Below are 12,500 nucleotides of genomic sequence, written 5' to 3'. Positions count from 1 at the left end.
CCTGGAGTGTCATATCTGGGTTGTATGCGGTCTGAATTTCAATAGTGTTTATATGAAAAGCAGAAGTGTGATTTCAGAGACAGGAAAATATCGTTGAGGGCTTCAAAGTCTGGAGAAGTGATTGCGCCCCGCAGAGCCTTATCACTCTTTGATGATTTAGGAGATGATACGAGCTGCCCTGGAGGCACAGGGAAAGAGAGAGACAGATACAGAGAATACTGAGAAGGCCTGAGATCTGTGTATCATCAGAAGTGGAAAGGCAGCCGTTTATTTTTTTGCAAATGTCTCCTATCAGCATGGGTCCAGATATGGGGTTCGATTAGGGTTATCTATCATCACGAATCGCACACCCCGAGAGAACGTCAAGTGTTCTTAAAGCCCGGACACCGAGCGGTTGCTACTCTCCTCAGAGTGTCAACGCTCAATGCTGGAGATGCTAGCGGAACGTTTCTGAAGCCCTACGAGAGCGGCTTCACCCCCCTCTTTGGATGTTTCCAGTCACGAGTAACATAAGATAACATGACAATTAGATCATATCGTCCGAAACGATCTTACTCACTGGAAAGAATCAGTCACTCCCCTCACCGAGCTGTTCTTTGATGCGTCTCCAAAACCCCTATTCCCCCAGTTCAATACCTGGGAGCATAGTCTCGTCTCGTCAGCAGTGTTTGCCGCGAGATCACGCATGAGGTAAACATCTGCTGTTGATACTGCAGATAATGAGTGACGACACACACACACACACAGCCAAACTCCTTGTGTTATTGAGAGAGAATCCGCTTTGGCGACACATGATTTATAACAAGGCATCTGCCATATCTTCCGTAATAACTTTTCATGTCTCAGGAGTGCAGTCAGTGGGGTTTTTAATTTGCTCGTAGCGGTTAGCATGATGGAGAGAGGAGAAAGCAAAACATCCATCGACAAGATCTATTGCCTCATATTTCCCAAATATTGTTGTGGGTTTGCTCGGCAACAGAAACTCGATAGAGCTGAGTCATTTTCCATCACTCTCTGTTCGCTTGGCCTTTTAAAATGTCTCTCTATCTCTGTGTAATAACATTCAAAAACATGTTTTTTTGGGGGAGGCTAGTGTAGCATTCTGTAGTGGATGGGACTATTGGCATTTTCTGGTGTCTAGTTCATTTTATTGAGTTCTTGTTAGCAGACTCTACAGGGAAAAGGGGCTTTGCGCTCAGCTTTGGAAATGTCACAAGTCTAATTAAGATACCACAGGGATTGATATTACTGTGTGTGCGTGCGTGTGTGCATGTTATTGTCTGCTAGCTTTTTAACCATAAACCAGTCTAAAATCACACCATACTTATACTTTCTCCCTCACCACAGATATGACATTCCCATACTGTGTATCACACCTCTAAGTTTTAGATCACATTTGACATTTGACATTTTTACATTGAGATACATTTGAGTTAATCACAGGACGTGTGTGTAAGCAATTCAGCCGTCATGTGAAGAGGAGAACTTGGCTTCGAAGTGTGTGTGCATGCGTGCGTGCGTGCGTGCGTGCGTGCGTGCGTGCGTGCGTGTGTGACCTGAACAGAGCAGGCCTAATTGAATTGACAGGGGAGGCTCCAGGAGTAACGGGGAGCAGATGTGTGCAGACAGCCCAGGCTGGTAAGGCGGGAGGCAGGGAGAGGATTGGGGGAAAGCTTGGTAGAGGAAGGGTGACTGGCTCAGAACCCAACTACAGAGAATCAGAGGCTTCTCCAGCTAAGTGTCACTCAAAGCCATGTTCCATCTTTTGATTTATTTATCAAGGAATGTAAGATGGAGATCCACCATTACAATATGAAGGTTTCACACAGCAATTCTTCGAACAAGAATAGGGGGGACAAAGCTTGACAAAAACATGTTCGCCTCCACAGTTTATTGAATATTTGAAACGTTAAGTCACACATGTCAAGAGTTTACAGGTTCATGGCTCCAGCAACATGTTCATCTCACCCAGAAGATGAGGAAATGTTTTCCACCTCACCCTCGAAAATGGCCGCCATATTATAGGCAGCAGAGCATGACGATCTGTCTTGTGTCTTTGTGCTGACCACAGGCGGTGTTGTGATGTCACTCTCCTCTCCAGTACTTACTCAGCCTCAGGCACCTCGTTGTCCTTGGAGCCTGGCCATGGGAGCCGTGGCTAGAGCCCACACTTGGTCTGCAGCCAACAAACATCACAATGACAACATACTCCATACTTTACTCAGTCGGGGAGAGTCCAGTGATGGAATTAACTACATATTATTAGTGCTCTAAACAGCTTGTAATGATGCTGTGTGTGTGTGTGTGTGTGTGTGTGTGTGTGTGTGTGTGTGTGTGTGTGTGTGTTTGTGCGTGCATTTAGTGTTTGTGAGCATGTGTGTGTGTTTGGTGTGTGTGTATATGTGTGTGTGTGCGCGTGAGTGTGTGTGTGTGTGTGTCTATAGGTATGTGTGCAAATGTGTTTGTGTCTGTGTGTGCCAGTGTGTGTGTGTGTTTGGTGTGTGTGTGTATGTGTGTGCGCGTGCGCGTGCGCGTGTGCGCGTGCGCGTGTGTGTGTGCATTGAAAGGCTTTCAAAGAAAGAAGTCATGTGGTTTTCAAATCCTTTAAAACCCAAACTTGCTCTGTCGGTCTATCTTACACAGAATGCTCGTCCATTGAAGTCATCACCAGGACGCATTTTTGGGAGGGATCCCGTTTCCGAGCTGTAAATTCAGTCCCATAGGACACCAGCGTGGAGGTTGCTTTGAGATTTCCCAGCAGCTCATTGTCTCATGCACGCATCGCCCATGTATAAAGATACGCTCTGAATAAAGCCATAGTGACTGATGAAGTCATTCAAGTCATCCGAAAACATAAACGCACAGGCAAATCACAAACACATGGCAGGTCTCGTAGGACTTTATTATAATAATAAAAATAATAATAATAACTTTATTTATATAGCACCTTTCATACAGACTATGCAGCTCAAAGTGCTTTGACAGTTCAGCACAACCATATCTCAATAATGAATAGAACAACTTTAATAAAGAGAAACAATAAACAATAAAATAATCAAAAAAAAGTAAAAAGGGAAGGAAAAAAAGTATTAGTTATTGTATGCCAGGTTAAAAAGATATGTTTTCAGCTGTCGTTTAAAAATGTCTCCATTTCCAGGTTCCACAATTTTGGTGTGTAATGGATGAAGGCGGCTTTCCCAATTTTGTTTTGGGGAACCTTCGGTACGTTTAAAAGACCTGCCTCAGAGGACCTGAAGCCTCGTGAGGGGACATAGGAAACCAAGGACTCTAAGATGTATGGGGGTACTAAGCCACTAAGAGCCTTAAAAACAAGTAAAATCAACTGTAAGAGACACAGGGAGCCAGTGCAGTGCAGCCAGGACAGGGGTTATATGCTCTGTTATATGTTTTCGTCAAGGGTCTAGCTGCAGAGTTCTGAACCAGCTGTAGCTTCTCAATTGTCTTTTTAGGAAGGCCAGCAAAAAGAGAATTACAATAACCAAGTCTGCTTGATATAAAAGCATGAATTTGCCTCTCAGCATCCTGCTGGGTTAAAAACGAACGTACCTTGGCTATATTTCTCAGGTGAAAGAACGCAGTCTTGGTCAGCCTATTTATGTGGTGTTCAAAACTCAGGTCAGGTCCAAAACTACACCAAGGCTTGTTACTTCTGATTTAATCTGATGGGCCAGATTTCCTAGCCTTTTTGAGAGTATATCTTTTTTGTTCTTGGGGCCAACCAAAATAATCTCTGTCTTATCCTCATTTAGTTTCAGAAGGTTATTATTCATCCATTGATTGATTGCAGATAAACAGGCAGTCAGGGAGCAGAAGGCACTCAGATTGTTCCGCTCCACGGAAATGTACAACTGCGTATCGTCAGCATAACTATGAAAGCTGACATTGTGTTCTTTGATGATATTACCTAAGGGCAGCGTATAGTGAAAAAAGAAGGGGCACAAGACAGCTTCCTTGTGCAACCCCAAAAGAGACGTAATATCGCTCTGACTCGTAGTCTCCTAGACTAATATAGAATTGCCTCTCTGTAAAGGTATGTTCAGCAGTTTAGGACACAATCCGAGAGACAAACCCATTTTTTCAGACGATCCAACAGGATGCTATGGTCGATTGTGTCGAAAGTTGTGCTCAAATCTAAAATAATAAGAACTGAAACCTTGTTTGTGGCAACGCCAAGTCCAAGGCTATCTATTTTGGTTAATGCTGTCTTTGTGCTGTTGATTAGATCTCAAACAAGATTGGAATTTCTCCAAAATATGATTCTACTACTTTTTCAAATATCTTGCTCATGAAGGGTAAATTGGATATCGGCCTGTAATTACTAAGGATATTATAATCTAAATTTGATTTCTTCAATAGCGGTTTCACAACAGCAGTTTTGAATGTCTCGAGAGATGTGTTAATTATTTTTAGGACTGAGACACTGTGAAAGAAATGTTTTTATTTTTTGTAGGGACAGGGCCGAGACAGCAGGTTGACGGTTTACTTTGTGTTATAATTCTGTTGAGTTCTGCATCAGAGGTACTATTACCTGCTCTAATGGTTGTTATCTTGTTGTGCAAATTCCTCACATTTTGAGACAGAGGTCAGGCTAATAGTTAAAAACAGTACTCTGAAATGTTTGCCATTGTCTGCAATATTCTTTGAAAAGTGAGCTTTTCTTTCCGAACGAATAGCCTTGTTATAAGTACTAATGTGCTCATCTTAATGTGCTAATGTCCTCATCTTAAAAATGCTACGGTGAATCTCTAATTTAGTTTTTCTCCATATCCGTTCCACTTTTCTACATACTCTCTTGATGACGGATAGTGCTATTTTATCCATAGTCATATTTTATCATGTGACCTCTTCTTAATCTTAACTGGAACACTGTTTAATGCATTGCTTAAGTTACTATTAAAGGTATCAACCATTTATCGAGTAGTGTACATCACATGGGTCAAAGGAGTTTGCAAGTTCAGAAAATGTTCGTTCTGCTGTAGTATCTAAGTACCGTTTTTTAATTGAATTCTCTTTTGTTACTGTGTGTACTCAACAGAGCATCAAAGAGCACACAGTAATGATCGGAAACAGTAATGATCAGAAACAGTAATGATCAGAAACAGGTCAGTCACTGAAACATTGTCTATGGTTATTCCTTGCGATGCTACCAGATCAAGTATATTACCCCGTTGATGGGTAGCTTCCATTGCATGTTGTGTCAATCCTAGGTTGTCAAGGAGATTCCTAAACTCCATGGCCTTCAGGTCAGAACTATTATTAATATGAATATTCATGTATCCATTGAGAATTATTCGATCATAGCTAGTAATAAAGGTAGACATAAGCTCGGAGAATTCAGAAAGAAATACTGCCGATTGCTTCGGTGGTCTGTGTAATGTTAAAATAAGCACATTTGATTCAGTTTTTAGCACAATGGTAAGATATTCAAAGGAAGAGAATTTATCCAGATCAATTTTAGTGCAGCTAAACTGATCAGACAAAATAGCAGCTATTCCCCCACCTCTCCCTCTGTCTCACTGATTGAAAAAAATTGTAGTTGGGAGGACAAGTTTCAACAAGAATGCAATGCCATCAATTTTTAGCCAGGTTTCGACAAGAAACATAAAATCTAACTTTATGAACAATATCTGAAGACAGCACATGCATCCAGATACATAATGTTTTTATAAATCCTTCTAGAGCACATAGGAATATGTTTAGTAATGTACCGAAGCTTTAAATGTGGAAAACATACAGCCGTTCATACTCAATGGATGACTGTAACATCTCAATGTCATGGAGTCTAATTCATTCCTCCATAGCATAGCCTTTGCTAATTTCTCTACGTTTTGAAGTGATGACCAAGAAACTCTGCTGTTGTTCACCATCCAGAACTTTGAAAGCACTGAGTTGCAGCACACAATGCCTGATGGGTAGAACAAAGTAGATGATGTCCTTCAGTTGTCTGTCGGAGAGAGAAAGCATGTTGAGAAGCACAGAATTGCCTGTAAAGAGTTCTGCTTTCTCCAGGCTCCAGTCGTTTCTGTGAAGCTACAGCCAGGAACAGGAGAACAAAGAGGGCAAGAGAGAACAGCTTGGCCTCCAGAATAGGAGGAATGAAGGAGGAAAGGAGGGAGGGAGGAAAAAAGGAAGAGGGGGAAGCGGTAGAGAGAGTGGGGTTGGTGGGTGGAGAGAGGTTGCCAGGGAGAGAGGGAGATCGAGATAGAGGGAGACAGAAAACAGAACAGATGGAGAAGACTACAAATTTATAATGCATAGGTCACATTATTGCAGGTCTTTGATTTTCACTTATCTACTTGAAGTAACATGAAGAATTCATTACTTTGTTTTTGATTGAGGGAGAGAGAGAGAGATGGGCCATGTTTTGTTGATACATGTACAGTAGTATGTGAGTATGTGTCTGCATATACTGTGGTGTGTGAGTGTGGATTTAGCATAAAACTAAAACATTAGACTGGGGCGAGCCACACACTTCTGGCAGGGAGACGGAGAGGTGTCCACTCACTGCTCTTACTTAATTGAAGTGGAGGTGACAATGGTTGAGTAATAGTGTTGGCACTCAGACACAGTAGTACAAGCAGTGGTACATCAGCAGGGTTTCTCTCATGAAAACCAGCTGATGTAGAGCTTGTTTTCTCTCTCTATGGACCAGCATGACTTCAAAGCCAGGGTGGCTGCGAAGCCATTAACTACCATCTCTTATTGATGTACAGTATGGTTCATTGAGGTGCCATCTGCAGGAGCAGTTCTCCAATGGCCTTATGGTGGCTGAATCTTATGAGATTCACATGCATACGTTTTTTTTTTAAACATGCACCACTGTGAGTCTCTGACTGAAAGACAGAAGTATTCTGGAGTGGCAAGATGAACATTTTTTTTTTTTAACTATCAAGACTCTTGCATTCTAATCGTTCTCTTTCTATGGAAGCTGGAGACCTACAACGTTTGACGGGCTGTGTTCAGTTCCTTATCCTCTCTGATCGTCTTTGTGTATACCGCAGAACACAGTGTCACGTTTTATAGTAAGCCATCTCCCCCTCCATCTGTGATCTCCATCCTCCCACTACAGTATCTCTATCCTCCTCCATCCTCCCTTTATTTCTCTCCTGCTGGGATGTGAAAGCAGATCGATCCCCTCTTCCTCCGGAGTTCTGACCTGGTGTTTAGTGTGTAAGCCCGTCAGTGGGGGCTTGCAGCATAGCATGGGGCGAGAGGACGTGTCCTGTGTGATTAATGGTAGCGGCAGAGCGCGTGAGGTGGTAATTGCTAACTCAGGTTGCGCTTGGGTAATCACGCACCAGCCTTCTCTAACAGCTGGGACCAGCCGCAGCAATCTGTGCTGTCTGTTCCCCCAGGACACTGTCACAGGCAACCGCTGAAAGAACCAGGGAGGACTCTCTCTGCCTCTGGCATGGTTGTCACTACACTACCTGGTCGTGCTTCAAAAGATGAATGCAGTGGGGTTTTTTTGTTGACAAATTTGATTTTAACCACTAACCTCTAACGTTCACCTCAACCCAAAATGAATGCCAAATACCTCCATATAGCCAACTTGATCATTAGTTCTGATGACATTGCTACTTTTCCATTCTAGTATGGCTATAGTTTGTTTACCACCAGTGCTTCAGTGAAGGCTGGTGGAGGTAGAAATCGGAGGACTGGGTCATTGTAATGCATGGAATACAATGAGGAATGGTATCCAAGACCCGTGTTTGATACCATTCCTCATTCTGTTCCATGCATTACACTGAGCTCGTCTTCCGATTTCTACCTCCACCAGCCTCCCCTGCAGTGAATGTGGCCTTCCATGCAGTCATTCCCCCTTCCAGAACTAGAAACTCCAGAATCTTGGAGAGAGGGATCTTATCAGCTAGCATTGTGATCCCTGGCTTTTTAGCAATGGCTCATGGAGTTCCACGTTGATGCAGGTTATTGGTATTCTCTATGCTGCACTGGGGCTGAGAGGTGATGACACATGGAGGCATGTGCGTTTCATATTCAGGTTTTTAGCTCCAGGCTCCTCTGGGAGACTTCTGAACAGAAGGGGATTGTTCCTGGGGCTGAAAGTTTCCACAGGCTTTAGAGAAGTGATGAGAGCTCAAGAACCTCAACACCTCGGCTTTGGGACCCGCTGTCCAATAAGTACAGTGGTCACCAGCCCCGGCCCTGGAGAGCTACAGGTTGTACAGACTTGCTGTTGCCAAGGACTTAAGCACCTGATTTAACCAAGCAATAACTTTTACAACTAAATGTTCTAAAATCTTATATTTTAGTGCTGGGCTGGAACAGAACTGCATCCCACGTACACTAGCTCTCTAAGACCAGGGTTAGTGACCAACTAGCAACTAGTTAGAGACACTTATACTCATTAGTCCAAGAAAGGGTATTATGGGTATAGGAGTCCTCGATAGCGAGAAAAGGGATGTTAGTAGACATTTCTCCAAAGATGGTCCTTCAGTCCAACAGTATCTTTGTTTCCTGTCTTTTGCTATTCCTGGACAGCCTTCCTGTTTCCTTATTGGCTCTGATTTAGGAGGCAAATGTGTTAACTGTCTGTGACTCCAGAACCCCATAAACCTTAATCTGCTGTTGGCGTCAAGGACAGGACATGGACTTCCTTGTCTCAGATTGACACCAGTGAAAACAAGGCCATTCAATTATCCTCTGATCTGTGGTACTCAGAGGCATGTAGTGGAGCATGACTTACATGTTACAGCCTATGATTCTGTTTATAACATGGTACAGAAAGAGAATAGGCTACAACTGAACGTTTATCTCCTGTCATTTTGGCTCCAACTATTAATTTACATCCCCGTCACATCCACATCCTCTCTACCATAAATCGTGATTAGGGAGTGTACATAGGGAAGTGGTGTGCAGATAAGGAAATGACATACAGAATGCAGCGCACAGCCCCACGTCAGCGAATCACCGGACGGCACGTGAGGGCTACGTCAAGGAGTCGTTATCCAATGGCCGGTTCAGCTGCGGTCTGCAGGGGTTTGTGGGGGATTTAATACCAGTGAAAAGGCATTCATCATCGTGGTGTCAGTGATTTACATGGACCAGCACGCACCTCTCTGGGGTCAAACAGGGAATGACATCAATCTGGGACCTTCCACCTACCTTCTCGCTGCCCGTGTCAGCCACAGTAATTCAGATAGGAGGAGGCTTTCAAACACGTGATATAGAAACAAGTCACTGACTACTGTAGCTGCTGCCCTCAAATCAATACAAACTTCATCAGGCTTTCCTAAGGGTGGTTTCTCCTCATTCTCAGGGCTGTGTTGGTTTCACTGATGTGCTGCAGTAGACAGCAGTAGACTGCTCTAACTCCCACGAAGCTCTCCTCCACACTGAAACATCTGTGCTTTGGATCCCCTTTCCAACATGGTGCCCACTGGTTGTGCTCCTGAGCTGGGAAAAGGGCCTGAAGTGTCCTATTGTTATGAAAAGATGAAACAAAGTGAGTTAAATATCCTCCTAGACCAGTAAAATGAGCTGGGCTGAAAGCTAGGGCATCTGTGGCCCGTGGCCAAATCCTCCATTAAGGCTTAGAGTAAAAATTGATGAGGGGGAAGAAATACCCCATTAGTTATTACAGAGGGGGGCTTTAAGACCAAGCCTTCTGCCTCACAACAGTCCCCCTGGAGGACTCCCAGACCACCACATATCCACAGAGAGTCATAGGGGGAAATGTACAAACCAGATGAATTTAACCCATAGAAACTATACGCAGATGACTACTAATGCTCCCCTTGTGTTAGACCTGATGGTAACAATCCAAAGGTGAACAGGGAGAATTGTCCCTCAGAACCAATAGAAACGTAATAGGAAGTTTCTTGTGGGATCCTTTTACAGTATGTCATTTCTACAGTGGCTATGGGTTCCAGAGACCTGTTCTTAGACTTTAAGCTTGGTTCTGGGACCAGACTGCTGGGGACTGTTCCCTCCTCCAGGCAGTCTTAGGCTGCTCTTGATCCCTTCTAAAAGGGGGCAACTGAAGTTCAGGCACCGTGTGAGAGTTGAGCGAAGGAGCATGGGTAAATAGAGAGTCACCGTCGGTGGGAAAGAGAGCAAATTGGCCCCTCATGAGCTCAGTGATACATCAATGTACTGTACTGTATGGTTAGCCGCTTGTCTTCTTGTGTCATGCTGTGCCACAGTACGTGTGGGCTAGTGTTACATATCCTAAAATAAGACTTTTAAAAACATTGTTATCCCACATGATATGATACTCTCGTAAACCACTCATTAGTGAACATTTAGCCTTATTATTTGGAGATTAGGGACCTCCAGGGTTGTGAGTCCTATCCTTCTGGCTGTGGTCAACCAGTATTTTTAGAATGACCGCTAGGGAGTGAGTCTGTGAGATAATCAGTGGGTAATATGGCCTTGGGTTGGCTAAATGCATCTACAAGGACAAGCTTGCGATACTTCTTTGCCAGAACAGATAAACGTATGCACTGTTTCAACAGAGCATGAGTTGGCCATTTACACTGAAGGTGACTCTGCTCAGACAGAAACACAGACTGATGATAAAAGTCTATGGGGCAGGTAGATGGGAGATACGAAGGTAAGTGGGTTTATGCACCTTTTGCTCAAGTTTCTGTGGAAACATATTCAGTATAAATACCCAGTGCACCTAAATTAGTTTAATTTGGTTAACATTCTTTCTTTGCTTTGATTGTTTTAATGAAACCCAAGCTTTCTCCAGTTCAGCAGGAATGTTTTTTTTTTTTTTATCTCACCATTGGAAAGAACTTCACACTGGTTTTCATTGACTACAGCCCTTTGCTTTTCCCAGCATTAACACATCTCTTTACACACTACACACACTATTGTTGCCAGGTGCGAACAGCATGAGCCTGAATGTGAAAACTAAATATTTAAAAGAAACACTTAGAACAACCGACCCTTTGTGTACATTATTGAGTAACATTTCTTATGGAACTCATGCCACTTTATGTGCTTGCAAACAGTTTACAGGGGGATTGAAGTGAATAACGTTCGTGCCTAACGTGCATAAGTCCTTTGCTATCTTGAGCATCTTGTGAATGATAACCCCGTCTTGAACCAATTACACGGGCTGTTAACTCAGCCTGAACGTGTAGTAAACTCCCACATTGCCATTTAGTACTACGGGCCTGCCGGGAGGTTAAAGGATAATGTGACGGTGAAGATGAAATAATTGGAAAAACACTTCCTGGAAACTGTTGACAGTGGAAGGCACAAAATGGACGTGCTACTCAGCCGATGGCTAATCGAGAACATTAATGCCCCTGGTTGGGCTGTAGCTGTGATTGCCGGGAACGCTGTGTGATGTTAAGTGTGTTACTGTGTGTGTTTATGTCATGATAAAAACCCATCAGCTCCCATCCATCAGGGTGAAAGTGACACACGGTCGTCAGTGTGCAGGCTGCAGGTCATTGTGTTGAAAATGGGAAAGCTTTTTTTCCCACTTACTTTCCATTGCGCCCCATTACACTAAATGGGAACGCCGCCACATTATGAAAGCATTAGTGCCTCACGATATACTGATGATGCAGATTCCGAGGTTCCAGTCTGTGCGTTCTCATGTATTAAAGCAACAAAAGGTATGTTTGTGTGTGTGTGTGTGTGCGTGTGCGCGCGCGAATGCGCGTGTGTGTTTTATCAGGGAGAATGTGTGTATGTGATTTCCACCCCACTTTATCCTGAGCTGAGTCCTGATTTATATCAATATTCAATTTTGAATAAATGCTGCTATGATTAATTAATTTTATTCATATTATGTCAGGCAGAAATATCACACTCCTAATAAATGTCACCCCAGCCTGGTTTTAATCACTTGCTGGCAGACTGAGTACAGATAAATGAACTCTGCTTCACAGTTTATTATAAACACTGTCCTATAGCCTATCCTCATCTGCGTAGTAGTGATTGACTATAGGTAGAAACAGATGGATGTCTATGCCTATGGGGATCTATGTGTCTAGCCTGTATGAATGGCTCTGACTGTAGGCAGTGTGTTTTTGTCGTTCTTGCATTGGTGGAGAGATAATGCATCTTTGGCATGGCCTTGGTACAGAGAGTCACTCACAGACTGCTGAGCTGGCACCACTTAGCTCCTCACACACCAGATGACTCAGTCTACTGTAGCATGTGGCCCTTCTAATGTATCCGCCATAGAGAGACAAAGCTTATGTTGCCCCCGGTGGCGTAGTGTGGACGCGCAACACATAGAATCCTCTCTGTGAATGAATGACTGAATGAATGAATGGATGGATGGATGAATGAATGGCATTTGGATAGACGCCCAGACACAAGATGCTTAGTCTCTCTTTCTGCTGAGCTTGGACTGAGTTACTCTAGATGATTGATTTGCAGTTACTGTGTGGAGCTCATTCTGCTCTGAAAAACAAACCTGTGATGAGCTGCTGGCCTAGTTTCCCCCAAGTGTCTGATTCCTGACCCATGGATGCAGTATTGTGTATTAG

General features: G+C 43.5%; 1 protein-coding gene across 2 annotated transcripts in view; it reads left to right on the top strand.

Moving 5' to 3' along the window:
* Positions 1-12,500, top strand: part of prex2 (phosphatidylinositol-3,4,5-trisphosphate-dependent Rac exchange factor 2) — a gene marked incomplete at its 5' end in the record, with an annotated part of 104,656 nt that overhangs the window by 80,074 nt on the left and 12,082 nt on the right. The gene's annotated exons all lie outside the window — the stretch shown is intronic.

This window comes from Argentina silus (assembly GCF_951799395.1).
Source record: "Argentina silus genome assembly, chromosome: 1".
NCBI classification, from domain to species: Eukaryota; Metazoa; Chordata; class Actinopteri; order Argentiniformes; family Argentinidae; genus Argentina; species Argentina silus.
The sequence above is the reverse complement of the archived record's forward strand: the minus strand, read 5'-3'. Positions and strand labels throughout refer to the sequence as shown.